This window comes from Pseudorca crassidens, chromosome 12, assembly GCF_039906515.1.
Source record: "Pseudorca crassidens isolate mPseCra1 chromosome 12, mPseCra1.hap1, whole genome shotgun sequence".
Classification (NCBI taxonomy): Eukaryota; Metazoa; Chordata; class Mammalia; order Artiodactyla; family Delphinidae; genus Pseudorca; species Pseudorca crassidens.
Window position 1 is genome coordinate 81,111,756 of NC_090307.1, and position 12,894 is coordinate 81,124,649.

The 12,894-nt window shown below is 34.0% G+C and overlaps 1 protein-coding gene across 2 annotated transcripts in view; it reads right to left on the reverse strand.

Moving 5' to 3' along the window:
- Positions 1-12,894, reverse strand: part of TAOK3 (TAO kinase 3) — a 183,853-nt gene that overhangs the window by 89,538 nt on the left and 81,421 nt on the right. Inside the window, exons 2-3 of one of the 2 annotated variants that reach the window (XM_067700764.1) lie at positions 5,233-5,336; positions 679-742 (exon numbers count right to left, since the gene is read on the reverse strand). The gene's annotated coding sequence lies outside the window, so the exon portion shown is untranslated. The remainder of the gene's footprint in view (positions 1-678; positions 743-5,232; positions 5,337-12,894) is intronic. The other variant, XM_067700765.1, reaches the window with a different exon arrangement.

Sequence of the window (12,894 nt, forward strand, 5' to 3'; positions counted from 1 at the left end):
TTAGACATAAAAAGCTGAAAGAATTCATGACCTGACCACCAGCACTATAGGAAATGCTAAAGGAAATCCTTTAGACATAAGCAAAAATCATACCAGATGGAAATAGAGCTTTACAAAACATTGAAAAAGCACTGAAAATGGTTAACTATTTGGTTAAATATGTAAGATTTCCCCCCATTATTTAAACTTCTTTAAAGTATAATTCACTGTTTAAACAAAAATAACAATATAGTGTGAGTTTATAACATGTAGAAGTAAAACGTATGAGAATACGAAGTTGGGAAGGATAGAAATTGAAGCACAGTGCTGTAAAAAGTTATCATACTATACACAAAAAGGTGTACTATCACTTGAGTATGGACAGTGGATTAATACATAAATGTGTATCCAAATATAAATACATATATGCATGCATGTGTACACATGTGTCTATATACACACTTTAAATAAAAAGACACAAGTAGGCTAAAAGCATGGAAAAAGACACAATACTAATCAAAAGAAAGCTGGGCTAGCTATATTAATATCAGATAACGTGGATTTCAATGCAAAGATATTACAAAGATTATTTCATAATGATAAAAAGATTGGATCATTTATCAAGATAACATAACAATCCTAAATGTTTATACACCTAAAAAAAAAAGTTTCAAAATACATGATTAAAAACTGATTTACCTGCAAGGAGAAATAGACAAATCCACAACTGTAGTTGGAGATTTCAATATCCTTTCCTCAATAACTGATAGAACAAATAGACAGAAAATCAGTAAGGATATAGAAGACTTGAACAACACTATCAACCAATTTGATTACTGACATTGAAATATGATTATTAACATTGATGTTTCAACCCAGAAACATCATAATACATATTCTTTTCAAGTGCACACAGAACATTTACCAAGATAGACCATATTCTGGGCCATAAAACAAGACTTAATAAATTAAAAGGACTTAAGTTATAGTAGGTATATTTTCTGAACACAATGGAGTTAAATTAGAAAATCAACAGCAGACAGATAATATGAAAAAAATCCCCAAATACTGGAAACTAAATAACACAATAAAAAGTAATCCATGGGTCAAAAAATAAACCAAAAGAGAAACTAGAAAATACTTTTATCTTAATTAAAATGAAAGCAGAAGGCGTCAAAATTCGTGGGATACCACTAAAGCAGTGCTCATGTGGAACTCTATAGCAATAAACTCCTGTTTTGGAAAAGAAGGTCTCAAATCAATGACCTCAGCTTCCACTATTTTTTTAAAAACCAGGAAAAAAAGAGCAAATTAAACCCAAACTAAGGAGAGAAAGGAAATAATAAAGATTAAAGCAGAAATCAATGAAATAGAAAAACAAAAATCAATGAAAGCAAAGCTGGTTCTTTGATAAAAGTAATCAAATTTATAAACCTTGCCAGACTGATCAGGAAAAAAAAATCAGAAGACATAATTACCAGTATCACAAATGAGAGGGATAACATCACTACAGATTCTATAGATATCAGAAGGATAATCAGGGAGTATTATATTATGCAAATTGTACAACATTGTGTAATTATTATTCAACAACTTAGATGAAGTGGATAAATTCTCTGAAAGACACAAATCAACAAAGTTTACACCAGAAGAAACAGATAACCTCAATACCTCTGCATCTATTAAATTAATTGAATTTGTAATTTAAAATCTTCCCACAAAGAAAACTCCAGAATCAAATGGCTTAATTGGTGAATTCAACCAAACATCTAAGAAAGATACAATATTAATTTTACACATCTCTTTCAGAAAATGGAAAAGGAGACATACTTTCTAGGATTAATTCTATGAGGCTTGTATTACCCTGACACCAAAGCCAGACAAAAACATTACAAGAAAGAAAGCAACAGAGTAAAATTCTTGAAGACTATAGATACAAATATTCACAACAAAATTATAGCAAATATAGTTCAGTAATATATAAAATAGATAATACACCATGACTAGGTGGAATTTATTACAGGAATGCAAGGTTGGTTTAACACTCAAAAATCAGTTAAAAAAAAAAGAATCAATGTAATTCACCATATCAACAAACTGATAAAAAGTCAAATGATCATCTCTAAAGATGCAGAAAAAGCATATGACAAAATCCAAAATTCATTCCTGATAAAAACTCTTGAGCCAACTAGGAATATCAGGTAACATCCCCAACCTAATAAAGGAAATCTACGAAACATTTACAGCCAATGTCAAATATAATGGTGAAAGACCAACTGCTTTCCTCCTATGATCAGGAACAAGGCAAGGATGTCTGCTCTCAACACTTCTATTCAGCATTGTGCTGGATGTTCTATAAGTGCAACAAGGGAAGAAAAAAGAAGTAAAAAGTAGCAAGACTGGAAAGAAAGAAGTTGGACTTTTACTGACAAACAACATAATCACCTGTGTAGAAAATTCAATGGAACTAATACGTGAGTTTATCAAAGGTGCAGAATACAAGATCAATATATAAAGCTCAATTATATTTCTATATGTGAACAAATGGGTATCTAAAGTTTTAAATATCACTTATAATAGCATCAAAAAATGAAATACTTAGGGATAAATCTGACAAAGGATCTGTAAGACTTGTACACTGAAAACTACAAAATAATAATGAAAGCAAGTAAAGACATAATGAAAAGTTATACTGTGGTTATAGGTCAGAAGACTCAATATTGAGTATTTTTTAGAAAGAGAAATTGAGAAGCTGATTCTCAAATTCATATGAAAATGCAATGGACCTAAAACAACTAAAACGACTTTGAAAAAGGAAGACAAAATTGGAGGGCTAACATAACCTGATTGCAAGATTTATCATTAAGATTACAGTTATCAAGACACTGTGATACTGGTGTGTATGTGTGTGTATGTGTATATATATATTTGTGTGTATATACATACACACAAATAAATCAATGCAACAAAACAGGAAGTACAGAAACAGACCCACACATTTATGGGCAACTGAATTTCGTCCATAGAAGATGGAGAGTATCTTCCACTAATGGTGCCATAACAATTGCATATGTCTATCTTTGATTCATAGTGACACCATATACAAAAATTAACTCCAAATGGATTATAGAACTAAATGTAAAACATACAACTAAAAAAATTGTGAAGAAAAACACAAGAGAAAATCTTTGTGACCTTGGGTTAGGCAAGAATTTCTTAGATATAAAAACAAAAGCACACTCCACAAAGGAAAAAAAGGTTAAATTAGAATAAAAACATACTCTTTTTGAAAGACCCTGTTAAGAAAATGAAAAGATAAGCCACAGTAGAAGATCTCTGCAAAACATATATCTCACAATGGATTTGCATTCATAAAATATAAAGAATCCTCAAAACTCAATTAAAAGAACATGAACAACCAAATTTTAAAAAAGAGAAAAACATTAGAACACACACTTCACCAAGAAAGATAAATGGATGGCAACTAAGCCAAAAAAAAAGATGCTTAACATCACTATTCATTAGGGAGATACAAATTAAAATCCCAGTGAGATACTACTACAAACTTATTAGAATGGCTGACATTAAAAAGACAGACCATACCAGGTGTTGGCAAGGATTTGAAGTAACTGGATCTCTCAGACACTGCTGGCTGGATGTAAAAATGGTACAAACACTTTGGAAAACTATTTGTCAGTTTCCTAAAAAGTGAAACATACATCTACCGTTTGACATAGCCATTCCACTCCCAGGTATTCACCCAAGAAAAATGAAAGCAAATGTCCATACAAAGCACTGTACACGAAAGTTAATGGCAGCTTTATTTTTAATAGTCAAAACTGGAAATAATCCAAACATCCATCAACAGATGAATGGATAAACAGTCTGTAGTACTTGCAGACAATGGAATGCAACTCAGAAATAACATGAACTACTGATACATGCTACAACATGGATGAATCTCAAAATAATTATGCTGAGTGAAATAAGCCAGAACAAAAACAGAGAACACATCAATACTTTATGATTTCATTTATATAAAGTTCTGGAAAATGCAAACTAACCTAAAGTGATGGCACATCAGTGGTTGCCTAGGGAAAGGGCTGGGGTGAGAAGAGGTTAGGGAGGTATTGAAAAAGGATATGAAGAAGCTTTTGGGAGTGACGGATATGTTTACTAACTTCATCATGTGACGGATACACACACACACACGTTAAAATGTTATGTTACTTAATATGTTCAGATTACTGTATGTCAATTAATAATTATTGCTTTAAAAAGTTGCAATAAACAAAACTGAAAGGCAAGTAAGTTGGGGATGGTTCTTGCAAAATATGTGCCAGTGAAGTTATTCTTAATATCAGATAGGTGAACATATACATATACATACACCAACACACACACTCAAAGGACACAAATAGGAAATTAAAAAAAGAAAAAAACAGTGTCTATTAATGATATGGAACATATATAATTTCACTAATAATCAGAGAAATAAAAAGTAAAATAGCAAGACACCTCATTTCACCCAACAAATTGATAAAGTAATAGAGAAAAGATACATTTTTTTGGTGAGGGCATAAGGAAACAGTCATCTTTATACACTCCTGGAAGAATAGAATGGGAACATTCTCTGACCAAGTATCATCCTTCTACAGGGAGTTTCTACATGGCAGTTTCTACTTGTTTTGATTTATTTTAGTAAAAGAGGCAGGGTGTAAGGTAGAGCATAGGAGGGATGCAACAGTGAAGATGGGAAACAAGGTTTCTTTCACCTACAAATTTGGATTTCTTTGCAGACTTGTGTTTTATCTGAAGTAGGTGTTGGGATTTCAGGTTATCTTTTATTTCCTTCTTTTTGTTTATTTCTATTTTCTAAATGTTCTGCAAAGCCTATTACTTCTGTAATTAGAGGAAAAGTGATATGAAAAAATTTTATCTCAAAGTCTAAGTATAAATCACTACAACAGAAAATGGTAATATATATTTCCAGAAAATAATTTGACAATAGGGATAAAATAACTTTAGCCAGGTAATTCTCCGTATTTTAAGCTATAACTGAAAATGAAGAAAATCTATAAGGAAATAATTTGAAACTAAAAAATTTTTATAAAAGAATATGTTATCTTAATTTTATTAATTCCTTTTAATTTTTCTCACAAATATAATAAAAATTCCTCATAGAAAAACCAGAAAACACAATTTGTTCCCATTTTACGGGAGAAAGCTAAGTCATGGATTTATGGACAATACCTTTTCGTGTATGGCACAAAATATACTGTATTGCTCAGACTCATTTTAGCAGCAATCTTTTTTTTTCTCTTTTATAACTTCAGTCTTTTGTATTTATGGTGAACCTATGAAAAAAGAAGAATAAAATATGTAATTATAGGGGCAAAATTCAAGAAGCAATAATCGATAACATGATAGTTTTAAATATTTACAAATGTAACATTACAAAGTTAAAATGTTATCTTCATCAGTTTGTGGATGACAAATGTAAAAGGTAGGATTTTCACAACAAAGACACAAGCTACTGTCTCACAAACAATATCAGGTAAACAAATGTGTCGTTAGATTTTCAGAATCTATACTGAGGCTTCCACCGGTCTGTCTGAGTCCAAGGAAACTCAATAGAGGCTACGAGTAGACAGGACTAATCTGACAGCATGTGGTGATGCTACTGATTCTCTGTCAGTACGGCTTATATTTTGAATTGCTTTTCCAATAGGCATGATGATTTATATTGACTCATCTATCTTCCCTTTCCTGGTCTCTCTATAACCAATCTTTCAGATTTGGGGGTAGTGATAATTCTTTATTATCTACCAAAGAAGTACATGCTCAGTGTAGAAAATATAAGAAATATACACCATTATGAAAAAAAATCCTTAATCCTACCTAGGACAAACTTCATTAGCAATTGGGATAATTTTCTCCATGAACATATTTACTTCTTCAAGCACATATTTATTTTGTTATACAGCTGAAATCACATTGTACATACAATTCCACAGTCAGCCTGTTTATCTAACTCTAGATTATACATATTTTGCCATGTTATCAAACATTATTCACAAAGATAATTTAAGGGCTGCTCAATGTGTATCGTATGGAAGAGCCACAACTCATTCACAACAGTTTCTCCACAATTTGAAACCAAGGCTGTTATTCAACCCTCTGTTTGTTGAACTACTAAAAATTATTGTTTTGAAGACCTTTGTGCTTATTATCTATGCACTTAACATTTAGGGCTTTTTTGGAATGGATTTCTAGAAGTAGAACCACTGGGTCAAAGAATCTAACAATTTAAAACATGTACATTGAAATAATCTTTGGATGCTTGACTAGCTTTGGAGATGAAATCCTTACAGGAGGAAAAAACTATACATAAAAAAAAAAGGCACTGACCTCCATTTTCACATTTTTCCTGTAGAGGATATCCCAATCTCTTCTCACGTCTATACTTACAAACTAATCTTTTTCATTATTTTGTTATTCCCTCTGATTCTATGGCTGTGGAATGCTTTAGATTAACTGGTAGCTAAAACTTGCCTGAATTCAGCATCACATTTTACCTAACCATCAACCAATCAATAACTACAATGTCTGCATGTACGTCCTGCTAATCTAGTCTGACTATAGCTTCAAGGAAGTAAAACACTCCTTATTATATGAACACTAGTTGCGAAATTTCTGAGAAAGTAGTTTTAAATAAGGCATTTACTAACATCCTCATGTCCTGAATAGCTCGAAATGCAGGAGGTGCTCACTCCTAGAAAATATTTTTCTAATGCTATGGACACACATGCCTAGTATTTTTCTTCTCTCTAAATACTTATTCATTTTTACATAATTTTTCTTAAAATGGGTACTCTCTCCAGCTGCAGTTGCATGGCTCTATAAATGTTTTAAAATAAACTCTCTAAGACACCTAGGAATTAAACTTTCTTGATTTTATCATTTTTCCCCCCTGCTAGAATACTGCACATGGTATTGAAGCTGAAAACCATATTCCTAAAGTTTATCTATTACACCTAAAAGATGTTCACAGTTTTGTCCCATTTAACCACCTTCCTTCTTTCTTTATAAATGCCTCTTGGATTCCATGAAACTGTCTTCCCCTGTTTTTCCACATTATTCCTCCTATAGCTCCTCTCCTCTCTGAGCTCTAAATCAGTGTGCTCCTCCAGGTATTTCCCAAAGCCCTCTGTGTGATGCAAGCTGCTATCCTAATTTCTGTTCACGTGAATGGTTTCAAGTAACACTTTGTCACTAGACAGTTCTGGCCTCCAGGCTAAATCCCAGTCCCATTCTTTCAACTATCTGTTTGGCTTCTCCCCTAAATGTCTCACATGTACCTCACAATAACTTTCACTCTCCCCTTCTCCTTGTCCTTAACATTCAACTAAATCACAAGTGTGCTTCAAATATTTCTTTTTATCTGTTCTTCACTTTTCTGTTCTGTTACCATTTGTTATCTCTTTCCTCTGTTTCTGCTCTTTCAGCCTCTCGTCTAAATTTTCTGGAATTCATCTTTAAAACACTATTATCACAATCACCTTCCTGAAGCACAGTTGAGATAACATCACAGCTCTGCTCAAAATCCTTCCATGTTCCCACACTACCTACAGGATTAAGGTTAACTTTACCTAACTAACATTCAAAGCTGGCCTCAAACCACTACCCCAACCTAAATTCTTAGACTCTATAATCAGGAAAAAATGAATTACTACAGTTGCATTTTCATACCTTTGCCTTTGCTTATGCTACTGCCTCTACCCAGAATATCCATATCCCAATTACTCTCACAGTCCAGCAAAATGTCACCTCCCTTATAAGACCATTTTCTCCCTTTGCATCAGTTTTAAATACTCATATATATTAGTACTCTAACTGGATGACAAGTGCTTCTTCAGAGGAGGATACATGTCAGATCTAAGTTTTGATTAATCATTATATTTCCATGGCATCTTTAAAAAATTATTTTTGAGATACAATTCACGTACGATTCACCCATTTAAAGTGTACAATGGTTTTTAGTATACTCACAAGTATGTGCAAGCATCACCACAGTCAATTTTAGAACATTTTCATCACCACAAAAAGAAGTCCCATTTCCTTTAGCTATCAAGTCCTCCCACCCCGATCACTCCATTCCTTAGCAACCACTAATCTGTCTCTATAGATTTCCCTGTTCTGAACATTTCATTTGAATGGAATCATATGATATGAGGTTTTCTGTGACTGGCTTCTTTCCCTAGCATAATGTTTTTAAGGTTCACCCATGTTGTAGCATCAATCAATATTTCTTTCTATTAACAAATAGAAATCCACTGTATAGATATACCACACTTTGTTTATCCACTTATAAGCTGATGTATATTTGTGTTGTTTCCACTTTTTGGCTATTATGAATAATGCTGTTATAATCACTTGTGTACACATACATTTAGTTTCTCTTTTTTTTTTTTTTTTTTTGTGCGGTACGTGGGCCTCTCACTGTTGTGGCCCCTCCCATTGCAGAGCACAGGCTCCGGACGCGCAGGCTCAGCGGCCATGGCTCACGGGCCCAGCCGCTCCGTGGCACGTGGGATCCTCCCGGACCGGGGCACAAACCCACATCCCCTGCATCGGCAGGCGGACTCTCAACCACTGTGCCACCAGGGAAGCCCCTGTGGCATCTTTATATAACAGATAGTCCATAAAAATCTGCTGAAATCTCCTTCCCTTTTCCACTCAAATCTTAGCACTAAAAATGTTCTTTAAATTCATCCTTCCCTCAAAAGCTGAACAAGGACGTTTTTCCTTCCAAGAGGACAGCATTTTAAGAATTAACTGAAGATGAAGTGATATGCATGAAATTATTTTTTTCCTCTTCCTTGACCTCCTGCAACCTCAGGTATTACCATTTATAGTGAGAACTCAGAACTGTGCCAAGAATGTAGAATTTCAGGTCTTAGGCTCTTGGGCCAACTGAACAATCCAGCTAGCTTAAAGGCAAAGATTGCATCAGAGATGTGAAACTGAAATAATTTTCTTCACGCTTTATTCTAAGGAATGGAAATCCTCCAAGAATGATAGTCAAGTAAATTATTTTTCACAGACATTCTAACTTAATATACACTTGATAGAGAGTAGAAATATAAATATTTTTTCATATTTTTCCTTTTCTCAGAAACTTTCAAGAAAGATGATTCAGTGAAGATCTTAGTTGCCTTTCAATGTTGTAGTCACACTTCTGCAACAATAAACTTCGAGCCAACTAGATTGAAAATCCACAATATTTTAGCATTAAGAAAGGGAGTAAGATTAAGAATGTTTCATATAGGTTATTACTTATATGTGGAATCTAAAATATGACACAAATGAACTTACCTACGAAACAGAAACAGATTCACAAACATAGAGAACAGACTTGTCGTTGCCAAGTGGGATGGGGAGTGCGGAAGGGATGGATTGGGAGTTTGGGAGTAGCAGATGCAAACTATTATATTTAGAATGGATAAACAACAACATCCTACTGTATAGCACAGGGAACTACATTCAATAACCTGTGATAAGCCATAATGGAAAAGAATATGAAAAAGAATGTATATATATGTATAACTGAATCACTTTTCTGTACAGCAGGAATTAATACAACATTGTAAATTAACTATACTTCAATTAAAAAAAATTAAAAAAAGAATGTTTCACATTGGAAAGAATTATAAAGATCAGACATATCAATTGTTTTTTTTTTTAATTCAATCTCAGAAAAGTTAAGTGTCAAATCATACTTATGCAGTACTGTTATCCCAAATTAAAATTCCTTCTAATTTCTCACTTCAGAAAACTTTTTTCTGAATCAAGCTGCTTAAGTCAGACTTCAGAACACCAAACAGTTTCCTATTTTGCTATATTTTGGAGGTTAATAAGAAAAGTGTAATTTAATAAGATTGAACTTCTCTGTCTTTATTTCTCCAAATAATACTTGAATACATAGTGGTGGGCTCAGTTCTTATGGAGACTGAAGCATCGACAAATTTGGGGATCTCTTTAGGAAAAAAATTTTACAAAATTTCCACACAAGAATAGGTATAGGGCCTTAGAAGGGGCTGGTGTAAATAAGGGGCTCTGAAATGTAAGATTCACAGTAAATTTGCCCGTGTAAATTCCTATTATTGCATTCATTATCTTGCCCCAGGAAGGTATACAGAGGCAGGCAAAATCTTCATTTTACAGCAGTGAAAAATAGAGTAGAAATAGGTGATTGGACTTTTTCAAAGTCAGGACCAGTCTGGTGTTTTCCCTCCCCTGTTCATATAATACAACCTCCCAATACAGACTTAAAGAAAACTATCTTTAAAGAAATAAACAGAAAACTTATTTTGGACAGTTGTTACCACTGACTGCCACTAATACCTAACTATTATTCTGAGGTAAGAAACCATTTTTATGGTACTTTCACTGTGAAAGTAAAACTAGATGACAGGTGTTTTTTTATGCCAAATGATCACATAGCCCATCATGACAGAATCTGCGAACTGGAAAGGGACCTTTGTGATCATCTAATTTCTACTTAAGCAAATAATGCAGAAGTATCTGGGGCACTGATTATCATAATAATGATAACTTGTAGACTACTTTGGGGTCACCATTTAAGACTATGTGTGCTTAAGAAGTAAAAATATCAATTCTTTTGGTTTCTTAAAGAGTATTAGTTTCTCCCTCCCTTAAAAAAAGATGTTTAGGTTAGCGAGACAAATGGGAAAGGAAGAGATCCTTTGGATTTCTTAAATTTAACACTGAAAGTTTTTGTTCTCTCTGATAGTTCTGTATGTGGTTAGCAACTTGAAATCAATTATGCATTCATTTTGGGGAAACCAGTACTTTACGTGGGTCTTAAAATCAAGACCAGTACAAAAATGGTGTCTGTGTCTACATAAATTCTGAACTACTCTAATAGAGTTAACCGGTCTTTTGAAGTTTTCATTTTGCACAAATTAATCATATGTGTGGTATGAAAATTGTAATATTTGTAATATACAATAATAATTTACTCTTTAATACAGGATTCCTCAAACTTGATTAATATTCAGATCCCTTAGAGAAAAATTCTCACAGATCCCTAACATTTTCTGAAATTATTTTTAGTCATTCATTTATTCATGTGTTCATTCATTCAGCAAATATTTATTAAGTGCTTAATATGTGTCCAGTACTGAACAAGGCTTTTAGTTCTTTCCTACTCTCACAGAACTTACATTCTAGTGGAGAGAGACACATAAATATTGATATATCAGGTACTAATAAATATCATAAAGAAAAATAAGATAAAGTAGAGTCAGTGGTCGGGATAAGCCACAGAACTCTTTGGTCATAAGGCAATCATCCAGATGATCCACCAGAGCTTATTATTTAGGAGACAATCATCAAAATGAAAATATAACATTTAAAAATCTCATGGAGGGCTTCCCTGGTGGCGCAGTGGTTGAGAGTCTGCCTGCCAATGCAGGGGACACGGGGTTCGAGCCCTGGTCTGGGAAGATCCCATGTGCCACGGAGCAACTGGGCCCGTGAGCCACAAATACTGAGCTCTGTGCGTCTGGAGCCTGTGCTCCGCAGCAAGAGAGGCCGCGACAGTGAGAGGCCCGCGCACCGCGATGAAGAGTAGCCCCCGCTTGCCACAACTAGAGAAAGCCCTCGCACAGAAACGAAGACCCAACACAGCCAAAAATAAATAAATGAATAAAAATCTCATGGAGAATTTCTGACCTATTTTCATGTCTTCAAATTCCTAGGAGTCTGTGAATTTACTTGAAAACACTCTAGAATGGAATCATATCTTACCTAAGGTGGTTGGGTACAAAGGTGGACACTTAAGGCCAAAACTGCATACAGTTCAAATTATCCTTGAAAATCCCAGTATGCATGGTTTTGTTTATACAAGCCTTTAAAGTAATTCTCACGCACCACTGCGTTAGTCTAAAGGAAGAAAGTCTACCTACAAAAGGAATTCTTAACCTTTTTTGTGACATTGATCACAGGCAGTCCACAGCCTATGACACCTTCTCAGAATAATGTTTTATTTATTTGTTTATTTTTGGCTGCACCACACGGCATGCGGGATCTTAGTTCCCTGACCACGGATCGAATCCCTGCCCTCTGCAGTGGAAGTGTGGAGTCTTAACTACTGGACCACCAGGGAAGTCCCTCAGAATAATGATTTAAATGAAAAATATTAACCACTCAGAATTACAAAGGCAAGGAAACCAATCATACTGAAATAGTTACCAAAATATTAAAAAACAGATTTGTGATAATATATGTGCCTTTTTCTTTTTCTTTGCCGTGCTGCGTGTCTTGCGGGATCCTAGTTCCCTGACAAGGGATCCAACCCGGACGCTGGGCAGTGAAAGCGCTAAGCCCTAACCACTGGGCCTCCAGGGAATTCCCTATGGCTTCTTTATTAATTCATTTCGTAATGAGAGTTAGTAGGAAGTATAATAACCACAATAATTTCAAAGAGTGGTGAACTTAATATTTTGAGATTTCTGTTAACTGTAATGTGTTATAAACTATCTGGGATTTCTTTTGGTGATTGGTGACAAAAATCTCAGATATTGCTAATACTTGTGTGGTTTGTTGCCAACATTTGTAAATTACAAGAAATGCTAAATTTCAGTTAGAGGTTAGTAAAAACAAAAACTTCACGTTTTCTGATAGATTCCTTGATCTGCAGAAATCTGGATGTTCAAATCATTCTCTCTTCAAGATACCAGTATAAATGAGGAATTCTGAAGAATTCTAAAGAAAGCCTTCTTATCTGCAGAGTTTACTCCATTCTGTTTTCTATCAAGCCTCTATAATTTCTCTTAATAGAAAGTAATAGAATGTTGTGAGCATTAAATGAGATAATATATACCAGGT